The 13096-nt window shown below is 37.9% G+C and overlaps 1 protein-coding gene across 2 annotated transcripts in view; it reads right to left on the bottom strand.

Annotated features, from left to right (window-relative positions):
- Lekr1 (leucine, glutamate and lysine rich 1) overlaps window positions 1-13096 on the bottom strand; it is a 160241-nt gene that overhangs the window by 66479 nt on the left and 80666 nt on the right. The window lies entirely within an intron of this gene.

Below are 13096 nucleotides of genomic sequence, written 5' to 3'. Positions count from 1 at the left end.
AAAGCAGCCAACTACATATTAATAAAGGGAACAATTTGACAGGTATCTAACAATTATAAACACTATGCACCAATGTAGTGGAACCCCCTGTGAACCAAGAGCAATGAGAGACATAAAGGATGAGGTAGTATGAGAGTTGCATACAGCATCCTTACCTTTAGATAGTCCTCCAAACTAAAAATCCACAGACAAACTTCAGAGCTAAACCCTAGAGATCCACAGGCTATTCCACCTAACAGATAAAGAATACAGATTCTTCTCAGTGGTCCATGGAACATGGAACCCTCTCTAAAACTAACAACTTAACCAGGCAGTAGTGGTACACACCTTTAATCCCAGCACGTGGGAAGCAGAAGAAGGTAGACAGATTTCTGTGAGTTCAAGGCCAGTCTGGTCTACAGAGTGAGTTCTAGGACAGCCAGGACTACACAGAGAAACCCTGTCTCAAAAAAGAAAAAAGAAAAAGAAGAAGAAGAAGAAGAAGAAGAAGAAGAAGAAGAAGAAGAAGAAGAAGAAGAAGAAGAAGAAGACACCCCAAAACAACAACAATAAAAACAATAGTGAGAGAGAGATGACATGATAGGCCATTAAGGAAGCCTCAACCAATACAAAGGAAGTGAAATGGTTCCTTGTATCATATCAGATCACGGTAGAATAAAGCCAGACAACAGCAGCAAGAAGAGTTCACAGAAACTTAAGAGCTAAACCCTAGAGATCTACAGAATATTCCACCTAACAGATTCTTCTCGGTGGCCCATGGGATTTGTAGGAAAACCAGTAAGCAAAGAGCTAAAGCAAAGGGCCAGCAGCAGAAATGTGCAGGCGCAGGAAGCAGATGCTGGCCCCTGGCTTTGGTCATCTGTTGTCCCCGCCCCACCCCCACCCCAGATGAATTTCCCACTTTACTAGAGAACTAAGGAACACAGTGTTTACACATATTTCTGCATAGATGAGACACACAAACACTATGTTAGCACACAAACATTATGCTAGTATGATTCTATTTTAAGAAACATCCAGAATAGGTGTACAGTAATGATTGGAGTTGGGGTGGGTGCAGGGACACTAAAGGAATGGCTGCTAATGGTCTCTCTCTGTGTGTGTGTGTGTGTGTGTGTGTGTGTGTGTGTGTGTGTTGGGCAGCTATATGTATGCTGCAGCACACTGAAGGTAAGTGACCATTTTGTGGATTTGGTTCACTTCTTCAACTTTGCAGAGTGCCAGGAATCAAGCACCATCCTTTAGGCAGGCATTTTTAACCTACTGATTCATTTTGATGCCCCTTGAAGCTTCTTTCTTTTGAAGAGTTTTCTAGATGTATTCATTTCATTATTTTATGTGTTTGAGTATTTTGTCTGAATATGTGTCACATAATCCTGTGCATAGCCTAAAATCAATAAATTGCATACCTAAAATGGGTGAATCTGAAACTCTGTAAATTATACCTCAGTAATGCTATTTTTAAAACATTTAATTAGGATGTTCAAGTATTTTATATAAAATAACATCATTAAAGGGCTATGTCATTTATTAAACCAAACAGTTTACTAAAAGAAAAAAGTTTCAAAGTTTTGTTTTGTTTTTTTTTTTTTTTAACTTGGGATAAATTTGAAAGTTGGTTAAATAGATTCAAGGGGAAGTAACAATGCCAGGATAATTTATCTGAACTGTGTCTTCCAGCATTTGTGACTGCTGACAAAGAGCAAAGGATACTTTATTCTAGCAGGTAGAAGGAAAATCATTTAAGTGGACTGATTTGTGGGTCACAATGACCTCTGAGAAGACTGTAATCAATTGAGATAAATTGTGCATTTTGGAAGTAATATTAGTGTGCGCTAAACATAAAATTACAAAATCCATGTAAATAAATCTTTTCTAAAAGGGAGTTAAGAATTTAGTCCTCAAATTTTTATTTTGCAAGTTTATTTTTTCTGGAAAGAACTAAACTTTAGCGTAAAGATTAGGCTGCCATTGACAGCCCATTATCAGCCTTGCAACTATACAGAGTAGAATTAACATATTCATTTAAATATCAAGCATGCATATTCCAAAAGATAAGCAAAAGAAAATGATGGAAAAATAAAGTTACAAGTTTTTAATGTAGAAAAGTAATTACCATAGAAACTATATACTTGAACCAAAGTTGAAAATGTTCAGTGGCATTTTAAAAGAAAAAAAAAAAAGTGAACACAAATATAAATGTTTATCCTTGGAAACAAACAGTGTCAGAGCTTGAAACAAATCAGAGCCTGAAGGGACCGAGCCGGCTGTAGTCAATACTGACAGATGGCATGTCAGAGTCACCTGCACAGTGTACAGCAGCAGCATCATCACCTTACACTTGGTCTAGGATACATGTAATTAATATCACATTGGTGGGAAACATGAAGCTACAGCTGAGGTAGAGATACAACAGAGTGACGGTTACAGTTTAAAATGGAGAAAACTCCACAGTAAAGATGAATTCTGAAAGTAAGAGACATGGGGAAAATGGGGATTTTATTGGGGGAGTGGGAAGAAAGGTTAAGACAGAGGTAGAAGGAAGCAAGGGATAAATAATACTAGGGATGTTTGGAAAAGCCATAGTTAAACATTATTTTATATTTTATAATACCTCCCTTCACACACACACACACACACACACACACACACACACAGAGTTTATATAAAGTTACTATGCGTTTTTTCCCCAAGAGCCACAAACTGTTTAACAAGAATCCCTGTACCAGGCAATAGAGACTTCCTGAAGAGTAGCTGGGTAGGAGAGCCCAAGAGACAGCCCCTGACAATATAGGCTATTGCTATATGGCCTTTGCTTGCCTCTCAGAACTTGACATTTTGTAAAACCCTATCGCTGAAGACAAGGCATCATTTGGAAACAGAACTTGGAGAAGCTGAACTGGAGCTGACCCAAGCCTACTACCTGAGAAGTTGCTATACACACCGCCATAAGAGAAAAGCAGTAGATGGTACTACCCAGCTGTAAAGCCTACAAACCAGGACCCACAACAATGGTCCCAGCCGGTGAAATAGTGCCATCTTTATCCTGACAAGAGTCAACAACTGTCTAATAGATTTAATGCCCAATCTACAGGATCCGCCTGATACTATAAACCTAGCCAATTACCCGTGGCTGAAGAGGCCACATGTCCCAAGAGAATTCTCCATTTTGTAACCAATATTAATTTTAATTAATTCTAAATACTTACCCCTATGCCCACAGATAAGTGTAGCCCATATCTGTCCAAAAAAAAAAAAAAAAAAAAAAAAAAAAAAAAAAAAAGCACTTTTCTACAACAAATAGAAACTATCACAGAGATCCATAACAGGGCCAAATGCAGAAAAGATACCATAGGCTACGCAGGCCCAATTGACACAGTCACCCAGGTGTAAGAGTTAATGTAAGTCAGGATAGCCTCAAATTTTTGATGTAATGGGGATAATTCCTGATTCTCCTGCCTGTGCCTCCCCGCAAGAGATGGCATTACAAGTATGCACTACTATGCCTGCCTCTCTGTAAAAAAGTCCCCAAGAAAACACTCTCAAGATTACTTCATCACAAGTAGGTTAAACAAACATAGTAATAATTTATATGAACCAATAAAACTGTTAAACTGTGTTAAACTTAGTAACTGTGTACTAAGTTAAAATGTAGAGTTGTGTTTAATTAAAAGTAGTTGACCCTTTGGGTTTATTCATCTGCTCCAATGTCCAGCCATCTCCTAGCGTAGGTGCTTAGCAATCTTTGCACACTTGAATTAAACCTTCATGTGTGATTTTTCAATACTTTGCATGTCATACATGACATAAATGCTATTGCCAGCCTGCTGCTTTTAGGTTTGGGAAAGTTTTTTGATGTCAGAAATGCTCTATTTTTATAGCTGAGCTCTAACTTGCCTTTCGTGATCTTTAAAGCACTGCTCTACCCCACGGCAGACACACCTCTGTCCTCCGATGTGTGCAGCTTTTCTGGTCTCCTGTGTTCTCTGAACTTGGTTTTCATACATGTCACTGACTTCTCTTTATTATCCCTAAACACTGATTACAGAATTTTGCTCCAACTCCACTTCTGGATTTGCTCATCTGCCTGCCCTGTCATTCATGGCCATTTACAGCAGTGAGACAGCAGTAGGACGTAACTACCTCTGCAAAGGCTGGGTGGCCGAACAGCTGCTCATTTCTAGGCCAACTACTTCTGATCTGTTAACAGCTGCTTCCAAATGCTGAAACCATAAAGAATTCCTTGCAGAATCCCAGGTCCAGTGGCCTGTGGGACCAGAGGAGATGGCTCGTCAGAGGGCTGTACTGCTTTGGACACACATAGCCACTGTGTGTTCACTAAATACAACTACGGCAGGAGTTTAGCTAGGAGCTAGCAGATTCCCAGCTAGTTTTTAAGCTTGGTTCTTCAACCTTCTCATAGATCCTGACTACCTAAAAAGTATTCTTCCAATAATTTTCTTTGTTGTTTGAATTGTACATTAACTGAAAATTGTACATTAACTGAAAAACTTCAAAACTGCATTTCTGATTGAAAACGCAAGCTGGTGCCACCACTCACCCACTGTGTTACAGAGTAGACACCTTTTTTTTTTTTTTTAATTCCTAATTATTTTTTTAAGCTTAAATCAAACTGGCCTGGTTATAAGACCCACCTGGAGCATTTAACAAAACCAAAGAGTTTTTCTCATATTGGCGATTGTAACTCAGACATAGGACAGATGTGCAAGAATATACTTTTTAAAACAAATCCCTTTACTTTCCCAACCCTCCAAGCCACTGCACATACCAGCAATACAGTTCCAGATGTTGTTCTTGTAGGCAGGTAACTGGACAGCACTGTCTAGGACAAATTCTTAGGAGATCAGCTAGATCAGTGGCCAATTCTTGTAAGGGAAAAAATCTTTTTCCTTTTAATTGTGAATGAGGAGTTGGGTATTTCCAGGTGCCCTTTTGGAAGTCACTGTAGTGACTAACAGGATGCACAGGCTTTGGCTTGCCGGTGCTCTGGGTTTGAATCTCAGCTGCAGAGCTAGGAACTACTGTATGTCTAGCAAATGATAGAAGCATACAGCTGAGTCCCAGCATGGCAGTGCAACCACAGGAGAGGATGTATACTGCTGCAGCCTGCATCACACAAGGAGTCCCAGAGAGGACTTCCTTTTCTTCTCTTCATGATATCCACAAACCCCATGTTCACTAGGACTTCTTGCATTTGGGAAAAGGTTGTTTCTTCACTTTTAACTCTCTAGGGACATGAAATACCATGGTCTTGGCAGGCTTAGTATCCTTCTAAAAAACTAAAATATTAAACTAAATTGCTTATTTTATGAGCCAAATTCAAAGAAAAACATTTGAAATATGCTTTGACTTACGGAAAGGATTTTACTTTGAGAAAGCGGTTTTAAGTCTACAGTGTATGCATCAGCAAGTCTGTCCTAACTGTACAAGCCTAAGTTAAGCTGGGCAGTGGTGGCACATGCCTTTACTCCCAGCACTTGGGAGGCAGAGGCAGGCAGATTTCTGAGTTTGAGGCCAGCCTGGTCTACAGAGTGAGTTCCAGGACAGCCAGTGCTATACAGAGAAACCCTGTCTCAAAATAAATAAATAAATAAATAAAAAATAAAAAAATAAAATAAAATAAAATCCAAAAAACAAAACAAAACAAAAAAAACAAAACCAAACAAACAAAAACCAAGCCTAAGTTAAACAGCATGGCCTACTATTTTACTTTAAAATTTAATTTTATAAAAACATATTAAATTTGAAATAGTTTTCAAAATACATTATTTTCCCACTAGCATAATTCCAGCAATCAACTGGAATTGCAATATTAATAAGAACCCACATTGGGCTAATACAGTTCCAGGTGGTTACATACAGATGCACTTATGGATATGTGTGCATACACATTAGCACAGGCACACCTATGTCTTTGCTTTGTCACCTGAGAGTACATAAAGCAAATAATATCCCATATTGATAAATACACTGACTTCCTGATTTGGAATGCCATCCTGCAATGGAAGAAATCACAGCTCCTTGGAGAAGTGGCTGGTTCTAGTACTGAGGCATGAAATGGCCAAATGAGCATTCTTAGTGGTTCTATAAAGTAAGAACAGCATCCCATATTGACAGGAATATGTCGAAGAGACAGAGCATCAACTGAAAAAAAAAAGCCTCAGTCAGCTACATCTATGTTGTTTGAGAAAAAAAAAATACTACTGGATTATGACCTAAATATAAATATCCATGTGTCAATACTCATGTAAATGATAAGTTAAGAAATGGGGAGAAGAGGCTAATCTCTCATGCAGGACAATTCCAAATAAGTTCTGCAGATTTCTTCCCTAATGAGGGAAAGCTGCAGTTTGCACCCCAATCTGAGTGGAAGGCCCCTTTCAAAGAGGACAGCAGGGGAGGGAAGGCCACCACTTTCCCATGGGGAGCCAGACAAGCAGTGCTGCAGCCAGGTGTCCAAGGTCAACTGACATCAACAGTCATAAGTCACACTGTGCTGCCAGTGTTTACTTACAAGACATAATGACATAATGACATCAATACTCTCTCTACTTCTGTGCTTCTCCATTTCCCAGCCCACATAACCCCAGTTATTTTAAGGAAAACATCAGATAATCTCCGAGAGGGGCATCCTACAACATATCTGACTAGTAGTCCTTCAAATGTCCAAGGAGGTCAAAAAAAAAAAAAAAAAAAAAAAAGTTTGAGAAACGTTAGAACCAACAGGAACCTAAGAAGTCATGATAACTGAATATAATGTGTACCTTGAAAAGGATCTGAGGACAGAAAAGTCATAGGTAAAGTCATGGCGACATGAACTTGTTGAGATTAGCTCCTTAGTTACGGCAAAGGCGCTGCAACCTTGGTGAAGGTTAAAACAGGGGGAGCTGGAGAAGAATGTTACCCAGAAGTCTACATTCGGGTTTCTTTTTCTGTAGATCTCAACTTGCTGTGGAGGAAAACCTAGTTTTAAAGGGCTTCTCAGTTATCTCTCATCTAGGGCCTATCACTCTCAAGCAGGTAAACACTGTTCTTAGTTTCTTGTACACACACGCGCACACACACATGAAAAGACATGCATGTACATGTATGCAAAGGCTTTTACGGCATAGTGTTAAATACCCATGTTATATGATATAACATTTTGATATAAAATCATTTTGATATAAACTGTACCACAGTACAAATGCGGGCTATACCTCTTGCTCTCCTTGCCTGACAAGACGATATGCTCCTCTCTTGTAGCCGCATGGAAACTACTGTCTGACTGTTGCACAAATTCTCTAACAGGTAACATAGTATGACAGTGAGGTGGCTTGCTCTCTGTTGTTGTTAATATGCTTCAAGGAATAACTTTGCACATGTCACGTATTGTTTTATATGCTAAGGAGGATGCTACATGTTAATCCTAGAATAGAACCACAGCATCAAAGTTGGGGTGCATTTGTAGTTCAGACAGATACAAACTATTTTTGGGAGCTATATCAATTTATAGTGCCCCTAGCAATATATGAAAATGTTTCACCATGCCACCTGCCTGCTGCATTTTGGGGTTGTGTGAATACACAAAAAAAAACTGGTCCATTGACTGCTTTGCTTTTCTTTGATTTTCTTTATAATAGTTAACTTTGATAGTGCCTTATTTTGAGAGAGAAAATGTTGCAACTGAACTGCAAAACATCAGGCCTTCTAAGAGGATCAATTATTCATACAGTAAAGAATCTCACAACAATTTGTATTTTCAGCATTACTAGCTCCTGGTGTGATATGTTCCATAAAATTATTTTTGTAGTACTTATCCTTCTGTGTTTTTAATGTGTCCTCCACAGCCAGAATCAGCACCTGGTTGGAGCAGTGTCCAGGAATCTCCACCCTGGCTGACATCCATTGTGGCAGTTCAAGGTCAGGGAGATAATCCATTATAACAGAGAGGAATTTCATTGTTGGAAGGAATGTCAGAGCAGCTCCTGGGCAGAGCTCGCCACCACCGGCCTGCTTTTCTAGTTCATAAAGTCAATACACTGTATACGGGAGTGACATATTTCAGGCCCCAAATATAAAAACTTCATTTGAATACAACTTCATATACTCAGTCCAGAAATGATGTGTTCATTCTTATAATAAATCACTAGCAAAAAAATCAGATTAAAATGTTTCCTGACTTTGTCCCAAACCTTTCATAACAAACCTGAAAGTTACATGTCCAGACTCAGCTCACTTCTTTTAAGGCAGCCATGTACTGTTAAAAAGCTGTGAAGATATCATTCTGAAATATGCTTGCCAAAACCTTAAACGTCTGGTCATAGTTGAGGTAGTTGGAAAGAAACCAGATTTATTCCCTTTTTTGTATGGAAACCCATTAAGAAATGGTGGCACCTTTTCTTATAAGTGGTCCAGATCTCTAGTTCCCCAAAAGTCCTCAAATAAATGATGTCCAGACTCTAAAACAGAAATTTCCATTGGAAAGAGTATTCAGTTTGGTGGAATTTATTAACAATAACTGTCCATGTGGCTTTAGTTATAGACAGAGTATCAGATGAAATGCTACATGTAAATCCTTTAATCTGGCCTCTGTCACAGTTAAGACATCCCCTATCTTTGTTACTTACTAGCTTTGTAACTTAATACAAATTACTTAACTTGACTAATGCTGAATTTCTTCACCAGTAATGTAACAAGAGCATAATGATGGTAATTGACCCCTGGGCTATTTGAGAATGAAATGAAGCAACAGATAACGCTCAGTGCACGATGGGCAAATAGCTAGTGCTCAGTAGACGTCAGAAACTATCAGGATACGTGGCAGGGTGAGCGTGAGCAGCTGCAAGAGGCCTGCTAGGGACAAAGCCTGGCTTCCACACCATTTGCTTGGGGACATCTGAAAAGACTGCATTTTATATGTCAAAGAAACTTATAAGAATTGTTTGTGTGCTCAGAAAAAAACCAATGTTGTGTTAATTTACTCACATTTATGAAAACTGTCTCATCAATATTCATAATCTAAAGAAGCTTATTGCATTTCTTTCTTCTAATCCCTTTTTCGGGTTTTGAGAACATAGTGATTTTAGCCTTGTAGAATGAACTGAGAAATGCACTCAATTTTTATTTCTTTTAAAAATATTATGTAGGAGTTGGAGACTTAGCTCAGTATTTACTTACTAAGCACAAGGCCCTACATTGAGACCCTAGCATGGGAATGTTTTTGTAAAGTTAGAATCTTCTGCTTGAAAGTTTGGTAGAATTTGTTTACAATATCTTTTGGCCTGGCCTGTCTGAGAAGATGGTGCTTCTCTTTTTAAATGATGATACTTTTAGCTTTTTGGTATAAATTATAGGATATATTTTTCTCATTTTTTTCCCGCATTTAATATGTGTACACTGTGCAAACATGTTGCATGTATGTGGGTGTACACATGTATGTATGTATGCATGTGAGTGTGCATGTGGATACCCCAGGTTGATGTGGGGAAGCAGGGGAAAGGAGAGCCTTTGGCCTGTCATGCTACCTGCAAATCAGTTAGTGAGCTCCCGGGCTCTAGCTTTTCTGAGTCAGAAGCTACACCAGAAAAGACTTTTGTTGAGGCAGCTTCCCTTGAGTTGTCCGTGCTCCTGGAAATAACCTCTCCCCCACACTCCTATATGTAGGCCCAATAAAGTAACTGGTTTACCAAGCTGGATTGTGACTTAGGTCTGCCATTAGAATATTCCCTGTTGAGGGTGAGCAGTGTTTATTCATTACTCCCAAGGGACAGCATCATACGACACATCCAGGCTGTACCATTGTAACTCTTTTCTGCTCTTAGATCTACAATAAGGTAAAGAAAAACATTAAAAAATGAGCAGCTTAGTGAGAAAGTAAGAGTTGGCATGTTTAAAGCTGAAGACGAGGCAGATGTCATTGAGAGAAACTCTGCACTAGAACAGTGGGGCAGCGCTTCAACAGAAAGAACCTACCCACCTAGGCCGTCTGCATGGAGCAGGAAAATTCATTCGAAAGGAAAGTGATGGAACTGAGACTCCTGCTCCAAAAACGCTACCTGAGAAAGTGTTTTTCCAAGCCAGCCATCAAGGTTGTTTTAGTTTTGTTTCCTGTTGCTTTGATTAAATTCCATGAGAAAAACAACTTTTAAGTTTCTTCTTTAGATAAAGGGTCTATTTGGTTCACGGTTCCAGGCTACAGGTCATCTTACAAGGGACTCTGAACTTAGACTTTTGAGCAATGTTACAACTGCTAAGACTCTGAGATTGTGCAGCTGGAAGTACAATCACATAAGTAGAAATCCCAAGAATTGATAAAAATGACTAGAATTAGTATGAGAAGACTAAAATTCAAAAAAAATTTATATATATAATACAATTCTAATTAGAATCCATACTGGGGATATAAAGTAATGAAAATTGTCCTAAGTGTATGTGGAATAACTTTATGATGTAGAAAATAAAGTTTGTATAAAGTTCTTAGAAAAAAATTTACTAAAGATTTGTCAGAGGCTTTGGAAATAGCCAAAAAAATTTCTCTTAAAGTTTAAAGAGACAAGGGCTGAAGAGATGGACCACTCAGTAAAGTATGTGCCTTGCAAGCATGAAGGCCCAAATTCAGATTCCTAGAACTAACATTAAAAGGCTGGGTATGGCAGTGTGGCTCTCCTGTATGTAAGCCATAAGTGCTAGACACCATATGCAAGAGGATCCCAGAGGGATGCTGACCAGACAGTCAAGACAAGTGGCAACCTCCAGGTTTAATGAAAGGATAAGGGGTGGAGACTGAAGGGATGTCTTAGCAGTTAAGAGCATTGGCTGCTCTTCCTGATGACCAAAATTGATGCCAAGAACCTACATAGTTCACAACTATATGTAACTCCATTTGCAGAGGATCTAATGCCTTCCTCTGATCTTGGACTGCACCAAGCATGACTTTGAGACTAATACAGCTGGTAGTACCATCACATAAGTAGAAAACCCAAGAGTTGTTGATTAAAAATGACTAGAATTAGTATACTAAAATTCAATACACACATGCAGGCAAAGCATTCATATACATAAATTAAAATATGCAACTATAAAAAAGAACTAAAAAATAAAAACTAAGATGGTAATCAACTGAGGAATACACTAAACTATGACCTGTTATCTCCATACGTGTGCATTTCCTCCACACATAAAAGGCTTAAATGGAAAAATAACTACATACCAAATATATTTAAAAGAAAGAATAGTAGAAAACCAATTGCTGCTTGTAAGAATGATTTACTAAGGCGTTCTACTAAAATCAGCATTAATGGCATATAAAATGAATTAATACAAGAGAAGACAAAAATGCAGTAATAGATATTAATGCATGAGAAATTTTAACATGTTAGGTGGTTAAAATGTTGATTTAATACTATATAATACTAATACAGTGACATTAGATCATTGAATCTCTTATCACATAAAAAAATATTAAATGAAAGGATCCCCCAAAATTGTGCATAGTATGTAATGTTTTAACCAAGACTAATCAGAAAGAACAAAGGATCACCATTTGGTTATACCAAAATACAAATTTCTGATATGGTGATACCATAAAAATTCAATAAAAAGTACTTTACAAAAGCTGAATATATAAAACAATTAACATCTGTACTATACAAAGAACTCTCTAAAATTATTAAAAGAAGGCTGGGAGTTGTGGTAGCCATTTTTAATCCCATCACTTAAAAACAAACAAAATGATTAAGAGAAGCTGGAATATCACACATATCTGGAATCCCAGCACTCACAGGGCTGAAGCAAGAAGGTCATGAGTTCCAAGTCAGCCTCAACTCCAACAAAATAAAATGTTATCGAGAGAAACTTCAATGAGTCACCTTTAAATAGGTAACTTAAAGACAAAACAAAAATAATTGATCAGTGTTATATATTACAGATTTTTGAACTAACAAGAGGGTAAATGTACCTGTTATCAAGCCAGAATTCTTGAGTTTGAGCCCCAGGACCCACATAGTAGGAGACCAGAACCAATTCCAGTAAGTTGTCCTCTGATCTCCAAATATGCACTGTGGCATACAAATGACCACACACACACACCAAAAACACACATAAAAATAAGAATTTTTTATTAAATTTTACATTTTTTCTGACTTCACAGTGCTACTAAATACTGAATGTATATATGACTCATTTATTTTCTTCTTTCACTCATCTCTCTATATATGTAGATCTCTATGAGTATGTGTTCATTCCATCATTGCACACTGCTTCACAGTTCAATCTTTCTAAAATACTGATTTTATCATTATATTGATAAAACAATTTTTGATACTTCCAGGTAGAAATAATATATTTGTTAGATTTATTCACAAACTGTCTAAAATTCAGTGTTCGTGTTTTAAAAGCAAAGGAACGTAAAAGCTTCAGAATACTGGATTTGGCAAAGATTTCTTGATTGTGACATAAAAAGCATGGTCAACAAAAGCAAAACCCAGAAAGGGCACCCAGTTGAACTAGAAAAAAGTCTGTGTCTGAAAGAAAACAATCAATAAGTTTGTGAAGGCACTTGATGTCATGGAAAAGTCACATGCATGATAAGGTGTACAATCTATGAGAAATTTCTATAACTCAATAGTAAGCATATAAAATAGCTGCATATTTAAAAATGGGCAAAGGACACAAAAGACAATTCCCTATGGAAGATACCAAATGACCACCCAAAACATTAAATGATACTAAAGGTGCAGAGATGGAACCTGGCACCATTATGGTGGGAATGGCACATGATATGGTCACTAGGGAGACAGTATTGCTCTAGCAACCTAGGCTTCCTGCCTGGGTATTTATCAGAGAATCCAGAAGAAGGGCTCAAAGAGATACTTGTATATCATCTTCTCCACAGCCCCATGTGCAGTGGGTAAGAGGTGTAATATAAGATTGCTTACAAACACTATGGACCACTGCTTAGTCAGGACTCAAGGGAATTCTAACACTATAACAACACAGATGACATGCTAAGTAATCCCCCGACACACAAAAATACACCACCATACTGTCTCACTTTCGTGTACACTGTTAGAAGAGTCAAACTCACAGAGACAAA

This window comes from Arvicanthis niloticus, chromosome 4 (assembly GCF_011762505.2).
Source record: "Arvicanthis niloticus isolate mArvNil1 chromosome 4, mArvNil1.pat.X, whole genome shotgun sequence".
Taxonomy (NCBI): domain Eukaryota; kingdom Metazoa; phylum Chordata; class Mammalia; order Rodentia; family Muridae; genus Arvicanthis; species Arvicanthis niloticus.
This window is presented reverse-complemented; position numbering and strand designations above follow the sequence as displayed.